This window comes from Neovison vison, chromosome 11 (genome assembly GCF_020171115.1).
Source record: "Neovison vison isolate M4711 chromosome 11, ASM_NN_V1, whole genome shotgun sequence".
Taxonomy (NCBI): domain Eukaryota; kingdom Metazoa; phylum Chordata; class Mammalia; order Carnivora; family Mustelidae; genus Neogale; species Neogale vison.
The window spans coordinates 107,830,725-107,847,287 of record NC_058101.1 but is presented as its reverse complement, the minus strand read 5'-3'; the positions used below and the strand labels follow the sequence as shown (position 1 = coordinate 107,847,287).

General features: G+C 40.9%; 1 pseudogene; it reads right to left on the bottom strand.

Moving 5' to 3' along the window:
* Window positions 1-12,762: 12,762 nt before the first annotated feature.
* LOC122890666 lies at window positions 12,763-12,889 on the bottom strand (annotated as a pseudogene).
* Between the last annotated feature and the right edge of the window lie 3,674 nt (window positions 12,890-16,563).

Sequence of the window (16,563 nt, the reverse complement as noted above, 5' to 3'; positions counted from 1 at the left end):
CCCCAAACAACAACAACAAGCTCTCTTGCTTAGGATGTTTCTTTAATGGACAAAAGGTTTGCATCCTCCTCAAAATCATATGTTGAAGCCTTACCCACCAGTGTGAATGAATTTGGAAAGTGGCCCTCTAAGAAAATAAAGTTAAATGAGGTCGTGAGGGCAGAGCATTGATCTGATAGAATTAGTAGCCTTTTAAAAATACTAATACTAATACTAATGATACTTCCCCAGATGATGATAGAGCCTGTTGACTGAGAGCTTCAGAATGCCACAGATTTTTACCACAATTTTTTTTTTTTCTTTCTGGGGAGGGGCTTGGGCCAGTGAATGAGAACATATTCTGCAGTATAGAGGGAAAATATCTTGATTTAATAACATTAAAGGTTGTAAGTATTCATTATCTGAATATTGCTACTTGTGTGGCCTACTTTCTCTCAAGACTCAACCATGCAGATTCCTGCTAAAATATTCAGCAATATCAAATATGAGTGTGCATATTATGAGCTGAATTGTGGCCCCTCTCCCAAACCTTCTAGTGCCTCAGAATGTGACAGTATTTGGAGATAGGGCCTTTAAGGAGGTGAAGAGGTGAGTAAGTAAACATTGGGTCATTAGTATGGGTCCTACGCTAATCTGACTGGTGTCCCAAGAGGAAGAGGATTTTAGGATGCCAAAAGAGACACCGGACTTCTGCCCACAGAGGAGAGACTGAGTGAGGAGACAGGGAGAAAGGGGCCTCTTGCAAGTCAAGAAGAGAGGCCTCGGGAGAAAGCCAGGCTCTCGACAGCTTGATTGTGGATGTCCAGTCCCCACAACTATGGGAAATACACTTTTGTTGTTTAAGCCGCTCCGTCTTAGTATTGCCTTAGGACAGCCCTAGCAAATTCATATGGACTGGATATAAACTCGGTCTCTGTTTTGTTTTTCGATTTCCCCTTCTCTCAGGTTTTCTAGGTGCTGCAAGTACCTTGTGGTCCTTTTGCCATTTAGAAAAATTCTTCAGGTCTGCTTTCAGATACACTAGCACAGTATCATTTCTATGAATATTAACTACTGGCAGATTCCCGTGAAGACCATTATTCTCTGCTAACCAAAAAGCTGGTCATAATGGGGTTAACCAGGCATTTTAGAAAACATGTAGAGTACAACAGTTTGTCTATTAAAAAATTGGTTCTTCCATAACAATGAATAGCCTTGCCTAGGACACACTCTGAAAGCACTTTCAATTTATTATGAAGTTTAACATTTCATTGGCTTGAATTTTCCCTCCAAGTTCTGCCTGTGACATTCTCCATCTCCTTTTTACAAGGATAAAATAGAAATGTACTCATGCAGATGGTAGGAGGTTGGTAGAAACAGACCTTAGAATGAGCCTTAACTCTTAAAGCCATACTCAATCCTCGAGGCCAAGGTGACTCAATGTAGCATGCAAAGAGATGAAGCTAGGGTCTGGGCTCATGCCAGGCTGTATTCAAAATAAATAAATAAATACAGGGATAGAGACGGGAAATAGCTGGAGTGACTCAGAACTTATTCCCTGGAGCCCAAATCTCCTTGAGGTTCCTTAGCTAAATTCCCACACTTAGTGTATTTTATGGAGCCAGCTTCTAATCTGTTCCTTGCTTTACCATGGAAGCTTTTGCCCTGCAGCTGGACCTCATTTGGTTTGGATTTTTATCTATAAATTGCTGTCAGTAAGAATCTTTTGGACCTATTGGTGAAAGTGACCTAAAAAAGGGAACCCCAGAAAGGAACCAGAAAGAACTGAATTTTCATCCGTTCTTCCCCCAAGAATTTGTATTACCCTTTGCCAGGGAACAACTAGCTTTGAAGCTGGAGTAATCTCTTTTATTTAAAAGCTAAAAACCACCTTAGATGAAACGCCATCAAACAAAGTCTGTTTCTCAGTCCTGGAGTTGAGTACGGAGTGGCTAGTGTTTGCGATTCAAAGTCCCATTTGGACACACTTCAAAGAGAGACTCCAGGCAGAGCTGCTAAAAGCTCCACCAACACCAGGACATACGGATTGCCAGTCACTGGGGCCTGAACTCAGTTCCTGCATCTGAGGAGGATCATAATTGCTGTCCTTTTAATCTTCTTTGCAGCCTGTCAAATGGAGGCCACTTCACAGCAGGACCCATAGGTTCACAATAATAGGAGCAAAGTTTATAATGGTTTGATGTTCCTTTAAAAAAAAAAAAAATCTTTGCAGTGAAACTGGGGCTTAAATTGGAACGAAGAACTTCAGGAGTAGCTCAGATGACGGAAAAGCAATTCTGTCATCTAAGAACTGGTCATGGGCCAGGTATAGCTGTTGTGAATGTCCGTTTGCAAACTAAGGTATACCTACATATAAATTTTTGTATTTCTATAACAACCAATTTTTAATCTCTAGATCCCATGCAATGAAGGTGCAGTAACTTGATCTCAGTCTTTTCAGTGTCCTCAAATCCTGATGGTGACTCAAGATCATCTGTACAAATGTCTCAAATAGGAAGTTTTAGAGTACCCGTGATGCTGTTGGGACTTGGCCATGTGCCTAAATGACTTGCTATCTTGATGCTTCTGTACCTACCTAACCCCACTGGTTCCAGCAGCTTTGTTTAAGACTAACACTGTAGAGTTTGGGACAGAAGAGTCATTAGGCCACTTGACACAGCGCGTGTGAGGCTCACTATGGGTCTGGACCAGCCATTCAGCCAGTACCTCCCCAGGGTCCTGCCACTTCCTGGAGGTTCTACCAGGTGAGACATCTATTCCTCTGCTTCTGGAGTTTTCATAAATCTTTTGGTTTGGCCACATCTCAGGGACAGAGTAAGTGCCCTCTCTAGACTTACCAATGTTTCTTTTTTTTTTTTTTTTAATTTTATTTATTTGACAGAGATCATGAGTAGGCAGAGAGGCAGGCAGAGAGGGAGAAGCAGGCTCCCCGCTGAGCAGAGAGCCCAATGTGGGACTCGATCCCAGGACCCTGGGATCATGACCTGAGCCGAAGACAGAGGCTTCAACCCACTGAGCCACCCAGGTGCCCCTTCCCAATGTTTCTAACCTCATCATTTCACCACCGGCTCTTTCTCTGCCCCCAGCCAGGGGGACATTTTTGCATTGGAGGTAGAGAGAGACAATGTGAGGAACTCTACTGTCCTCAGTCTTCCTGGATTGGGCAACCCGACATTCCTCACTTCTCTTGCTCCCAAAGAGTTCTCCCTGTCACCAGTCCTTTCCGTATCTAAAGACTTTGTCTTTGGAAACAATATCCAGGAAGATATTTCTTGTTCTTTGCTCTTTTGTTGTGATATATCCTTCCCCTAGGGCAAGAAGTGCAGGGTTTGTGGGAATTGGGGTGAGGGTGAGGGATGTAAGATGCAGAGAAGGGACAGTGACGAAATTTTTAGGAAAAAATAGTGTTGACTAACATTTCAAAAATATGATTGTAGGGTGCCTGGGTGGTTCAGTGGTTTAAGACTCTGCCTTCAGCTCAGGTCATGGTCTCAGGGTCCTGGGATCGAGCTCCGCATCGGGATCTCTGCTTTGCGAAGCCTGCTTCTTCCTCTCTCTCTCTGCCTGCCTCTCTCCCTACTTGTGATCTCTGTATGTCAAATAAATAAATAAAATCTTTAAAAGAAATATGATTGTACCTTGCTAGCTTCCTATTGATAGATCAGAGCTCACAGTTGACTATACTTGGATCATGCTTGGTAACAGTAACTCAGCTTCCACTTGTAATTTAGACACTTTCCTTGTCTATTCTGCTGTTCGTGCCTCTGAACACACTCACCCCACCTTTACACTCTATTGATCTTAAGCAATTTTTTGGCTGGACAACCAAAAATCCTCATGCTCTAAAATTTCTTTCCACACACATGCTTTCTCGTTCTTGAAGTCCTTTCTAACCAATCCCCAATGGCTAGAGTGAGTTCCCCCTTCTATTCACTTTTCTCCTGCCCTATCATTCTCTCATAACACACTCATGTCATAGCAGTGAGTATTTAATCATGCTATTATTTGCTATATATTCATCTTGCCCACTATGAAGATAAGAACCCGTCTTTCTTGCTCACTGCCGTTCCCACAGCACTTGTATTTAGCAAGTGTGTAATAAAATATTTATTAGCTTATGAATTTATGAATAGTAAACCAGCTAGATGTAAGGGGAGGGGAACAGGGGACCAAATTTGAGTTCCTACTATTCCAGGCACTTTCACATAAACCTTACCTCAGTCTTCTGAAAAAAAAAAAACTTCATTACCCCTGTTTTGTAGTAAGGTTTCTGAGGGTCCAAGAAATGAGGAAGGTTCTTTCCAAGATTCTTTAGTTAATAATTGAAAAAGGGCAAATGTTTGGTTGCTTCTCTACTTAGCCTTGTGTTATCCTTAGCATCTGGCTTATGTTTGAAAATAACTTTGTAACTTCTAAGAGCAACTGATATCTTACCAAGTGATATTTGCTTTTTTTTGTTTTGTTTTTGAGCAGAATGAGTATCTCATCAGGTGAGTATTCTGTAGAAAGAATTTTAGGCAGATCACGGTGACAGAATCTGTTGGAAATCCTTCCTTAAATTACTTACATAGAGATGTACCTGTGTTTTGCCTGTTGCCTTCCTGTCTTCTAAATACTAAATGTGTTTCATTTAAAATATTGCATCCATTCTATTTTTAGGGTCTTGTTTCCAGAATATGAGATTGGAATTGGGGATAGAACATCCACACTGTGCTAAACATTAAAACAAGGCAGAATAAAAACAAACAAAAGGAACACATTTCTATTATAGTAGCTTTTACTGTCAAATGCAAGAACCATGTGACAACATATATATTTAGTCCAAGAAAGATATGATGAATTTGGGGGCTTAAAAATGCATCAGGGCAAGGAGTGACTGGCTGAGGGAGATCAACACAGATAGGGCATTAGAAGGGTTCTTGGGGATGAGGAGATTTGGGCCGGGCCCTGAATGAAGCATAGCGTTTCTGCAGACAGATAAAAGGTGATCGCAGGGAGCATGGACATTCCAAGAAAACCAAGTGGTTTGTTCTGGCTCTAGATGTCCAATTTAGAGAACTTCCGAGAAGTACAGGCAGCCCCAGTGTCAGCTTACACGTTGTAATATAACACATGGGGTTTGAGTTTCTCTGAGGTTTGAGTGTGTCAAGGCCAGCTTAGGTGTTCCTCGAGCAGAGCCAAACTCTGGATTAGTTTCAGTGCGTTCCTGATCTCCTGGAAATGCTCCTGACCACAAGACCAGTCTTCGGGTCTGAGCAGATGAAGAGATCAGGAAGCCCTCCCCAGCATGGCTCCCAACCAACTCCAGATGGAGTTAATAATTTCCCTGCCCCAGCAACCTCTGCAACTCTTACTTCCTTCGCCGTAGTTACCACATTGTTCGTTTTGTGTGCAGGCTGTCTTCCCTCCATGCTCTGAACTCCTTGAGAGCAAGGCTTTGTTTTATGCTCAGTGGCTCCAGGTGTCTTCAGCATCTAATACTTTTCTAGCACTTCGCAGAGAATGGACTCGATTCATTGAGGGTAAATGAAGAGACATCACTTGCAATCCCAATTCCCTGCTAGTCTTTACAGAAGCAGTGTGTTTTTATATAGGTTGTTATGAAACTCATCTAGCTTTATGAATTATTCTTTAAAGAAATTACTTGGGTATATTGACACACAATGTTACATTAGTTTCAGTCATACAACATAGTGATTCAACTCCTCTATATGTTATGCTATGCTCACCACAGGTATAGCTACCATCCCTCACCATCACCATAGAAGACTATTATAACATCATTGACTATATTCCCTTGCTGTGCCTTTTTAGATAGTCTTATGTTACTATTTGACAGATGAAACAGTGGAGGCTAAGTGATTAAATGGCTAGCTTGCATTGTAAATAAGTGCATCTTCTAGACTTGAATTCCATTTTTTTCTTTTCCTTTCCTTTTTCTTCTTTTCTTTCTTTTCTCTTTTCTTTTCTTTTTCCTCCCACCTATCTTTCCTCCCTCCCTCCCTTCCTTCCTTGGTAGCAAATATTGTGCTTTGCCTTGAAGAGCTAGTTTCAGATCTACATTTAGGAAGAGGAGCAAATTCTGAAGAAAAGTTTAATGAGAGTCATGAAACTCCCTAATTATATCTATGTCACTTACCATTTGTCATGAATTCAGAAATGTCCTTTTTAAGAATTCTATTAGCATGATCTTCACAAGATTCCTTTTAAATTTCATACATTTTCTGACAGCAATTACTGATAATAGAGCTTACATGATGTGGGTCAGTTATTTTTCCAGTAAAAATAATAAACACTTGATAGTGCTTTCTTAAGTGCTTTATATATTTTATTTCAATTAGTCTTCACAACCACCTAATGAGATAGGTACTACTGATGTCCTCATTTTACAGACAAGGAAACTGAGGCTAATATACATGAAACAACTTTACAGAGATGATACAGGAAGTGGCAGAGCTGGTATCCCAGTCTAGTAGATGCCCAACGTCATCAAATATTTATTGAGGATCTGCTCTATACCTCATACCATGATGTGCCGAGAAATAGAGTGATGCATGAATTGGATAAGTTTCTGTCTTCATGGAGCTTTTATTCTAGAAGTGGGTGACAGGCTGTAAACCAATAAATAAATATGATAAATCAGACAATGCTAAAAGCAATGAAGCAAATATCTAAGGCAACGTGATAAGGTCTGACCAGGTTAAAGGAGGAGTGTGACTACTAGAGATAACATGGCAGGGAAGGGAGGTGACAGTTAAACAGGACTTGAAGAGTGGGAAAATGCTGCCTATCCAAAGTTCTATGACAAAGGAAGAGGGAAGACCGTGTTTCTTCTGACTGGAGCTGGGGAAAGAGTTGTGCAAGGAGAAGAAACCGGGCAAGGCCATCCTGTATAATCACAGTAAGAGTGAGTTTATTCAAAGTACAATGGGAAGAGTTTTCCACAGGAGAGTCAAGTGATCTGATCTGTGTTTTATACACATCACTCTGGGTTTTTAAATGTTTTTTATTTGTTTTATTTCTACATAACTTTCCACATAAAGAAAACTTACCTTTGAGGTCAGGAAATGTACAGTATCTCTTGTTTGTATCCCACACAATAGAGAACACAAGCCAATCATGTAACACATGTTCAACATAAAATAATATCCCTACTTCACAGGTTTACTGTGAAGATGAAATGAGTTAATGCATGTATGATGGTTGGAGTAGTGCCTAGCATGTGGCTAGAGAGCAGAATGTGTTTACTGTGACTACGACTACTGTTGTATCTTTCTTAGTTTTCTTTGATTAAACCTCTTGCACCTATTCAAATGAGTTGAAAAGATGAGGAAATTTGACTGGCTAACCCAAATTGAAGTTACATTTCAGTATATAGAGAGTCTGGCCTTGGCCATGTGACTCTGTTTTGATCAGGGTAATCCGGAGCTGGTGTAGATGTGGGAGTAGGGAGGGCAGTGGGGAGGCCACAGCACGGTGCTGGCCAGTGGTGGTGGCTCCTGGGGTGAGCATGGTGGCTGCAGGGATGGAGAGGAGGGATTTGGGTGGGAAACATTTTAGAGGCTGAGCCTGTAACTCTTATGGTGGTTTAAGAGTGGAAAACAGGAAAAGAAGGAAAGAAGGATGACTTCTGTATTTTTTACTTCAGTTACTGTTGGAATCTTTGTGTCATTTTACGGAGTTGGGGAAGGACTGAGGGAGGAACTAGTCTTGAGAAGTGAGCTGGAATTCAAGAATTTTCATTTGAAATATGATTTTGAGTTTCTTTTAGATCTCCATCTGGAGCATTCAGGAAGCAATTGCGTGTGGACTCAGGAGCTCGGGGGTTGTCCACTTGAAACAGAAGCTGGGCAGCCAGATTCAATAACATCACCATTGAACTTTTATAGTTTCAACATTCTGCTCTAGAGGAGAATCCACTTTTTCAAACATATGCCTTAACATTGAAAGTTTCAATTCTTATCAAAGCAAGTAGGCTATAATTTGCATCACCACCTCAGAATGGCAGTAAGGTAAATTAGGAAGAATATGGAGGAAACAGGGCATGCTCTTCTGAGAGATAAAAATTGCAGGTGTGTGTACGGGCGTGCACTGGAAGCAAGCTTACACTGCTCCTTGGAAAGCAGGTCACAGCAAAGATTGTCTAGCAGAAGTTAAGAAAGCTTCTTAATGAGACTGCTGAAGATATTGCTGTTAAAAATGGAACTTTGAGCAAATACAGAGGTGATGCCTAGTAACACAAATATAAAAATGCACCTCATTCCGTAGTAGAGCAATGTAGAACTGGAGTACATGTTGGGCAGATTAGCAAGATATACAATACAAGGGGAAGCTGAATTCACACCACATCAGAACAGAAACTATTCTCTCAGACCTAACCTAACAAAGGATTTTCACCAACTTGTGGTGATGAGGAGCTAGAAATTTCTGTCAGAATTCCCATTGTATATCCTGTATAATTTCTTTTAAGATTTTGTTTATTTCTTTCACACACACACACACACACACACACACACACACAGCAGTAGAGGCAGAAGGAGAAAGAGATTTCCCACTGAGCAGGGAGCCTGATGGGGGTGGGACTTGATCCCAGGACTCTGAGATCATGACCTGAGCCAAAGGCAAATGCTTAACTGAACCAAAGGCAGAGCCACCCAGGGGCCCAATCCTTTATAATTTTTTGAGTGCCTGAGTTAACTGTGTAATAAGATAATATATCTAATTTTAGTTTTGGTTCACTCTTTTAAAGAAATCCATTTTTATTTTCATACCCACTAAGTCTGGGATAAAGAGAACCTCTAGATTTTATTAGTGCCCTGCTGGCTATCACAGTTAAGATTCTGGTATCTGCAGGGGGAGCAGACCCAGTTAGCAGAACTGCCCACATGTTGCTATCTTAGTCGAGTTAATTCCTTCCTGGATCTGGTACAAGTTTTGAGTAACACCTTAAAACATGAACATAGATAAGCTGGTCATATTTCCTATCTGAAAGCTAGCAAAGAACAGTCCTAAGCAAGTAGGACCTAGCCTAAGTATTTTGCATTGGCAAGAGGGGATGTGCAAATGTGTGGAGCAATCAGCCCTTCTAAGAAAAATAGCCCTGGGTTGTCCGTCTTATCTGCTGGGGGAGAAGATCCCCACCACTACTCCTAGACTCAAATCAGTCTATCCTCCATAACAGAACCCAGGTATTGTCCCTTTAGACCTTGCCCAAGTCCCTAAATTGCTCAGGAAGTCAAGCAGAATTATTCATCCTTGTCAGTTAATGTTTACAGCTCATTCCCTGTATGCTGGCCATTTCACTGACTAGGCAACTCGCTGTGAACCATGCTCCCTGGGATGTTGAGGATTAATAGAGCAAGACAGAGGATTTGGCAAATTTGGCTCCCTGTGGATAGTCTGTGTTTTCCAGGGAGTTGAGCACTGCTGGGACAGTGACTAAGCCAGAAGTTCATCTTCCTCAGAGTTCTACTTGCTTTCTGTTATTCTATGCCACTCATCACGCCCTGTGTTTGTGGAGTGTTTATTTGCCTACCTAGATGACCATGAACCAGATATGAGAAAAGGTATCACAAAGCCAGTTTGACAAAGAAACAAAACTGGAACTCCTGTTAGGCCTTATTAAATGCATTCATGAAAGCATGTGGACATATGTAAGGGGCACAGTTAGATAGTAACAAGAAATGCACCTTCAAATCATACAAAGAGATATCAAGGAATGAGACAGTCAGATGTTTCTTAAATGATTTCTAAGTCTTAGAAAGCTTTCTTCAACTGAAGAGTTGTGCGGTAGCCCAGTGTATAGAGTAAGGGTGAGGGCTGTCTTTCCTAACCTTCGCTGAGGCACTTCCCTTGAACTGGAGAGGTTGGGCAGGATCATTCTGCAGGTCTAGTTCCCAGGCTTTATTGCTAAGGTAACTGTAGCTCCAAGGAGCTCCACGGTGATTGTCCAAGTTCACGTCATAAATTACTTGAGTAATTACGGCTAGAGCTTGGTTTTACTGACTCTGGATCCATTGCACCGTGCATTAGGAATCTATGTTTCACACTCAAAAATTCTGTGTAATCAGTGAATAAAGGACTCTATAGTTACTGTTGTTTTTGTTTAGATCTTCTCCACGGTCAAAAAGGAGTTGGATGATTAGAAGGAACCACATGGTTTTATAACTTGGCCTTTTCTATCTGGCTGTTGGGAAAAGTCCAGCTTTCTCAGCTAAGGACGTGAGTTCCTTAGGTCTGCTCGTGCATTGCCTCTTCAGCCTGCAGACAACTCCATGGTCCACCCACCTGACACACCAGCTTCTCAGGGTCCTATGCTTACCTCTTCCCTCCCCCTCAGCCCCACATGTCTTGACTCCTGCAGACTCTTCTCCAGATGCCCTCTTCCTGTTGTCTCTTGACACTGATACCCAAGCATCTCAGCTGTTCCATTTTCAAATGCCCTTCTGCTCTTGTCTTCCTTCTGCTATTTCTCCAATGAGCACTTGTCTGAGATTGCCTGTTATTCATGTTAGTTACTGTGTATCTATCTCCTTCCTTCTCAGTTGTGAATTGCTAAGAGAGATCTGGGAAATATTCATATTTATATCTTCAGTTAAATCCCTGCTCATACCCAAGGCCCCCAAACAGTTAGTCCAATAGAATTGTATAAATATATTGAAATAGTCTTACTTTCAAGTTTTGATTACATGTGGTAGTAGAAGTCCAAGATGGTCAGTAGAGATAACCCAATTGTGAGAGTGCATGGGGCTTTGGAATTTTTAAGATTTATTAATTTGTTTGAGAGAGAAGCAGGGCAGGGGCAAGGGAGAGGGAAAGAAGCACACTCCCTGCTGAGCGTGGAGCTCCACTTGAGGCTCGATCTCACAACCCTGGGATCATAACCTGAGCCAAAATCAAGAGCCAGCTGCTTAACCGACTGAGCCATCCAGGTGCCCCTGGTATTTTATATTTACAGGTAAATGTAGGGCTATTCCATATTCAAGGAGTTGAACACTATCGAAAATTTTACCTCAATTTTGAGTATGTAGGACTTGAGTTGTTCAGCCTGCTTCTGCAGTTCTCCATTAACATTCTTCCCAGTATTTTATTCTTTTTGGAGTAGTGCATCTCAGTGGATATTTAATTGCATGATTAGATATAAAAATTCTTTTTTATTTAAAAAAATTCTCAAACTTTTTTCCTGGCTTGTTTTTCCTAGAAAGTATGAAGGTATTGATAGTTAATTTATTTTCTGTATGTAAATATATACAATACATATTCTATCTATTCACCTATCTGTCTGTCTCTGTAAGATGGGAGCAGGTTTGAAAGGACTGTCATTTTGGTTTCTGCTTGATTATAGACTTTAGTAGAGAAAGAGTCACCCATGTTTTTGGGCCTGCTAGAATAATCTTTCAAAATATTTTTACTTGGGGCACCTGGTTGGTTCAGTTGGTTAAACATTTGACTCTTGATTTTGGCTCAGGTCATGATCTTAGGGTCCTGAGACTGAACCTTGTGTCAGGCTCCCCACTCATCAGGAAACTTGCTTGAGATTTCTTTCCCTTTCTCTCTCTCCCTCCCTCTCTTCCTCTGCTCCACCCCCCAACCATGTGTACGCTCTCTCTCTCTCCCTCTCTTTCTCAAATAAATAAATAAATAAATAAACCTTAAAAAAATTTTTTTTTATTTGTAACGAAAGGCCACATGACATTATAATCAAGTGCATGAACTTTGGAGTTAGGCTACCTGTATTTGAGTCACAATTCTACTTCTCAGTTGTGTAAGTGAGGGCAACTTGTTTTAACCCTCTGTTACCTTGACTGTAAAATGGGGTAATAATGGTACTTACCTCCTAGAGGTGCTATGAAAACCAAAATGAAGTAACATGTAAAGTACTTAGAAGGGTACCTGATACTAGTTCTAAGTTCCAGTTTCATAGGTACTAGTTGTTATTTTATTCTAGTACCCTCTTTTCATTTTCTTTCTCCTACCCTTTCCCCCACCCTTGCACATGCTCTTGGATACATTCTTGAGCATTAGTTTTATGGCTGAGATGTACATGAGTAAACACAGACATACACACTGCAAAGAACACTGCATACACCCTTTCACAGAGTAGCCATTAATGGCATGAGAGCGTTCTTACACCAAGGGTTTTATGAAGGTGTTAATGGCTTTGTTCAAAACTAAGAGTAGAATATACGGAAGGGTGATTAGAAATGCAGTCACTGCATTAAATAAATTTTCAGATAATATAGCATGGGCTTTACCACAGGCAACTTTAGTGTATTATTAAAGTATGAGCAGAGCTGTATATCTCAAAAAGCCATTCTAGACTGAGAAGTTTGCTGATGTTGAAGAAGTGCAAATATATGCAGTTAATGGGAGAACCATGGGGGAAAAGTGTTTGCTGATTCAGCCCAATATCCTGTTCCATCTGATTGATATTATTTACAGCTCTTTGGGAAAAAAGGCCTCCTGGATTCCTTGAGATGGTTTTAATGATCCCGTTGCTTCCCATCAATCTGCATAATAAAATTAACCTTCATAGGCATTTTCCCTGAGTTCTGAGACTCTGCAGGTTTTTTTCTTACCCTCTTTACATTTCTAAAATGTATGTGTTTAGTAGAGAAAGGCTCCAAATTGTGCTCACCGTGCTTGATTGGGTGCATAGCTTTTCCACTTTGAGTTTTAAACAGATTTGCAGATTCAGGAATCTGCAGAGGAAAAGCTGCTCTATGTCTTCCTGAATGGACAGTCTATGGCTCCTTTAGCCAGATAATTCAGCACTCACCAAACTTCGCAGTTGTGTTTTCCATGCTAACTCATAAGTGCAAATTCCAATTAGCAATAATCGTGCCTCGGATAAACCTCATTGGCTACGATACTGCCACTGCTTACCATTATTTTTTAGTATTATCAATTACAGAAAAAATGCTATGAATCCTTTGTTCATAGAAACTGTAGGAGGCAAGACAAGGGTAAGAGGAAATGAGGTGTATATAATATATATCTGTATTTATCTATCTTATCTCTCTATATATATCTTTATATATATATATATAGAGAGAGAGAGAGAGAGAGAGAGAGCGAGCCATTGAAAGTTGTGGCATGACTGAGGAGCCTGACAAGGACTTGTCTGGGAAAGTATAGGTTAATGCCAGATACCTAAATAAACACCAAAGACTTCATATAGATATTCACACATCCTGCCTACACAATAGCAGATATCCAGAAGCATGAAAATATTTGCATAATGAAGTAGATTCTATCTGACACTGATGTCATTAGAGGTAGACCTGACTCTAAAGGGTTACATTCATTCTTGGAGGTCTCTAGTGCTTTCTTCTGTGTTTGTGACCTGAGGAGCTCCTGGAGAATTAGAGACTTACCTGCATTACGCACTAGGTGGTCTCTGCTTATCTACTTAGCTTGGAATGATACCACCTTGAAGAATGGATCTTAGTGATCTACTAAGTTAATTCATCACGGATGATAAGCTGCTTTCCGAAAGTAATTTGATAATAATTTGAATAATTTAGAAATGATATAAAAACATCTTGGGAAATTTGGCTTTGTTTCTAAAAGAAATCAAGAAAAATTTTGTGTTGCGTTACCTGGAGTCACCACTAATTGTGACCACATCAATGTTTCTTAACCAATCTGATCCTTAGTTCCTTTCCAAGTAAGGGGGGCATGACTATATCAATTTTGGAGTTTTTATGAGAGTAAGTAAGAATATTTGTGTTAAAATGCTAATCCAAGGGGCACCTGGGTGGCTCAGTGGGCTAAGGCCTCTGCCTTCGGCTCAGGTCATGATCCTAGGTTTTGGGATCGAGCCCTGCATCGGGCATCAGCCTCTCTGCTTGGTGGGGAGCCTGCTTCCTCCTCTCTCTCTGCCTGCCTCTCTGCCTACTTGTGATCTTTGTCTGTCAAATAAATAAACATAATCTAAAAAAAAAATATGTTTAAAAACATAATCTTTAATCCAAGACCATGCATAATAGGTGTTCAATAATTGGTAGCTGAAGGTTGGCATCAGATACTTGGATTTATTGACAAAACTTTGAGATTGTGTAGTGTAATTGCACTCAATCACATGGTAACTGTGGCATGAGTGTTTGATGTTTTTCTCTCTTATTACTTCTCAGTAAAGTAAGTTTTATTTTTAATAAAACTGGGACTTGAGAGTATGCCATTCTGTAGTTTTCGGTTGAGAATGCTTGACTAAAGGGCTTCCCTCCTTGAGAGAGCTCAAGTTAATAGTTGATAGCCTTTCTGTTAGTCTCTGCTGCCCAAAGGAATTTCTCTCTGCTCCCAAAAGAGGTAAAAGAGACAGATGCAATGTTTTATCAGTTTGGGAAATGATTATTGAAGGTAATGCTTACTACTGCATGATTTGATTCTCAACTTGCCAAAGATTTTGAGGAATTTAAACTCCTAAGTAGTTTCCACCTATTAGATTTTTTCTATTTAAGTAATTATTGGGAGGAGTATATATCATATGTACTTAGATTACTTTTGTGTGTATTAACTCAGGACCATGTGCTACTATATTTCAGGGATCATGAATGCTCAGAACATTGGTGGCCATATTGCTAGGAAACAGACATGAATAAAATGTGTCAGGATGATTTGAACTATGGACTCCTGGATATTGCTCCCAAGAACCCCAAGATGAAGGTTGGAACTTGAATTCTGAGTTCTCTTTCCTGTTAGGAGATGGTGCAGAAAGAGAGGTCTCCTGTCATTCTGGAGACACTCTCTCCTTGCTCCTTCACCAGGAGGCACAGAAAAATAGGGTCTTAGCAAGGGACCAGTTTTGAGACAGAAACTACACTAATTATTTTAACAGAGAGAATTTAATGGGAACAACTGTTAATTTGGTATTAATGAACTGAAAATGTCAAAAATGAACATTATTGTGTCCCAGAGGTAGTCCCTTATTGGTAGAGCTATCTTCATGTGTGTGTGTGTAACCCCTGTGCTTGCACAGGGTCTCAAATGTAAAAGCACCATGAGTGATTTAATACTCTACTGTCACCATCTTGAAATTCTTAGTAATTTTTGAACAAGTGGTCCACATTTTCATTTTTTTTTAGTGGACTCTGTAAATTATGCAGTTGGATCTACCTGGAGGAAGCAGTTACCATTCTTAAGGGTAAGGAGAAAACCAGAAGAGGTTGACATTATTCAATAGAAAATCTTAGAGAAGGGGGCCTCTGAAGTGTGGATGGTACCTGGTACTAATATCTCTGACTACAGAGAAGGGACCCTCAGATCAGGACACTGAGAGTGGGTATCAGTCAGCTGGTGTTGGAGTTGTAGAGGGGCATGCCAAAGCTCGTTCTAGAATGCCATGAGGCTACTTTCTTGAGTTTTAGAGCCTCAGACTGGGCTGAAGAACGATTGTTCAAGGATGCTAATAAAGCCACAGCCCAAGTGGGGCAGGAAACAAACGAGATCCAGGAAGTAGAAAAGAGGAGCCAATGCCTTCTCCCTTTTCCAGTCTTTCCAATTTCCCTTTGTCCCCTACTGGCAGAGTTTAACAGGCACCGAGCTGAGAAAGCATCCCCTTGGGCTGCAGACTTAGACCCGGAGTCATAAATAAAGACAGAAAGGTGAGTGTGAAGGGAGACCTTAGTAACTTTCACCAGCAGTCAGACACTAGGAGACATGGACAAAACGTCTCAAATCTCTGTCCCCCAGCTGCCTTTGCCATAGCCTCTCTTGTACCTGGTTAGGCAGAACTTCACAGGGCTCAATGAACCAGCCAAAATGACCTTCTTGAAGTATTTGTGGCTGCCCTTTGTCCCGAAAACTTTATGATAAATCATGCAATCATTCTGCGTCAGACCGGTAGAGTCTTCAGATAGATGCCCATGTGTCTGAAAAAGGTAGGTAATCCTTTGTCGTGCAGAAGAGTGTCTTTGTCGCTGAGTGCTTCCTGGAAGAAACATTTGAAGTAAGCCTCAGACATTATGTTCCTCCCTTCGTCTTTTCTCAGGTCCGGAGTTGTGTTTGTTCCCATGCCTGGGTGAAATCTGAGAAATGTGCAGTTCACATCTAGTACCATCATATTGTGGGGGTGGTTGTTCTTTTTACTGTACTCAGGGAAAGGGAGGATTATTACTTCATTTTAAATGACGTCTTTTGCATTTAAGGATTCAAAGTTGCTATACAAGAGGCCACCCTCCAGGATAGTGGGTGGGCGTGTTTGCTTCTCAACTCCATCTCCTCAAGCTCTTCCGGGGGAGGTGGGCTTGCATCCTGCCCCAGCCCCTGGAGCTGTAATGAGCAGTTCAGCTGTAATAGCTTTGGAGGGTTAATGAAAATCAGGTTCTGTGATGCTCCTTGATAAGAGCTGCTTTCTTACCACACATTTTTTTCCTACATCCTTTTTTTTTTTTAAGTACACAATCATTGATTGATAGTAAATTTGCTGAGTTGTACAACCATCGCCACGATTTTAGAACATTTCCATCACTTCAAAAAACAACCCTTTTCCTTTACTTAGCACCCTCCAATCTTTCCAGCACTCCTTACCCCAGGCCTCAGTAACTGCTCATCTACCTTCTG